Below are 1971 nucleotides of genomic sequence, written 5' to 3'. Positions count from 1 at the left end.
AAGGAGTGGCTTCTGAACAACTCCGTGACTGTTCTTGAATGGCCCAGCCAGAGCTCTGACTTAAACCCAATTGAGCATCTCTGGAAAGAGCTGAAAATGGCTGCCCCACCAACGTTCACCAACCAACCTGACAGAACTGGAGAGGCTCTGCAAGGAGGAATGGCAGATGATCCCCAAATCCACGTGTGAAAAACTTGCATCATTCCCAAAAAGGCTTATGGCTGTTTTAGCTCAAAAGGGTGCTCCAGCTAAATACTGAGCAAAGGGTCTGAATATTTACGGCTGTGTGATATTTCAGTTTTTCTTTTTTAATAAATCTGCAAAGATTTCAACAGTTCCATTTTTTTCTGTCAATATGGGGTGCTGTGTGTACATTAATGTGGGGAAACAAATGAACTTAAATGATTTTAGCAATGCATTCATTCATTCATATATTCATATAATATATTCACAATTTAACAAAATGTTATTAAAAGTTGTTGCTCACATAGCATTTGGAGAAACCCCCCAGTTGACAGCAGCACTGGGGGGTGCTGTCTCGAGGCCAGGGGGGCGCCACATTGGGCACTTTGCACAGGGCGCCGTTATGGCCAGCACCACCAATTAGCAAGTGATTAATGTATATGCTTGGATTTGGACACCCCTGGGCTCGGGCGTGTGGCAGTGTAAACCCTAATATTCACCGCATCATATTTCATAATTGTCCTCTGCATTTGGTTGTTAGCATTTTATGGCTAGTTTTGGACATAAATTGATGTGGACACCCAGATGTGGACCACGGGCCTTGACGTTGACACATGTGTCTGTGTCAACGTCACAGTCTCCCTTTGCATAGTTGTCAGAATTTTAACATTAAAATAAAATTAAGCCAAAGATGGTACATAATTCATGGGTGCTGCTGAGTGAACCCAGATGCACTGCCCTCTCCCTCTCCCTTTCTCTGTGCAGCTCGACCACGCGCTTCGTAGCTGGTTTAATGGGATGGAATGTGACAGGTTATGTTTTCATCCGCCTGATATGGAGCTGGGCTCAGGCGGAAGAGGGTGGAGAGCGACAGGCCCCGCGCTGATATGATCTGGATTCGTAATTAGACATGTTTGTGCTCGTCATGAATCAGTTATAGAAGATGCACTTTCCAACCCCCACCAACACACACACATTCAGACACAGAAGAAAGAACACATGCTCCGTATGGAGGCCATTACTGCTGCTCCACTGACTCCCTACATTTGCTCTGTGTGTCTGCAGCCGCAGCACCATTAGTCCAAGACTCTGTGAATAATTGCTGAATGGACCATGTTTCCACCGCTATCCACTAAGGCTCCAGTGTCGGGGAGGTTACGTTGTCGGGTGACATTTACAGACACGACGCCATTGATTGACGTTTTATTCCGTAGGTAACGGCAGGCGCATTGCTTGGAGCGACATGACAAATTACACATTTATCATCTTGTATTAACTTTAAATGTATTGTGGTTGTAGGTCACAATTGCACTCACATCAAGCCTTGAATAGAAATGCCTCTTGCAAATGCTGGTCATCAGCACAACACGCATCATTTTCCTTTCAGAGGGTGCACATTATGTCGTTTTATCATTTTTTTCATCCCCTATTATTCTTGCCGCTTTTCCCCCTGTTTTTTGTCTCCCTAGCAGGAATAAAGAGTGTTAAATATAGAAACAAATAATGACAGGAGGGCCACAATTAGACTTAAAAGAAAACATTTTGGAAATCTTGCAAATCTTATCAAAGACTTGCAATGTGTGGATGATGATGTTTTTTTTTTGGTGGTAATTTTTAAATATGTGTGCCCATTAAAGCATTATGTATAAAAACATGGATTGCACCGTAACAGACCAGTCTCATTTCCCCTAATGATTCTCGCAATATAATTAAAGCAGCTGTAGCAAAATACAGCAATCATTTCCATTGGGAGGGATTATAGGATATAATACATGTTGTCGCGACTAA

The sequence above is a fragment of the Phycodurus eques genome, chromosome 14, assembly GCF_024500275.1.
Source record: "Phycodurus eques isolate BA_2022a chromosome 14, UOR_Pequ_1.1, whole genome shotgun sequence".
NCBI lineage: Eukaryota > Metazoa > Chordata > Actinopteri > Syngnathiformes > Syngnathidae > Phycodurus > Phycodurus eques.
This window is presented reverse-complemented; position numbering follows the sequence as displayed.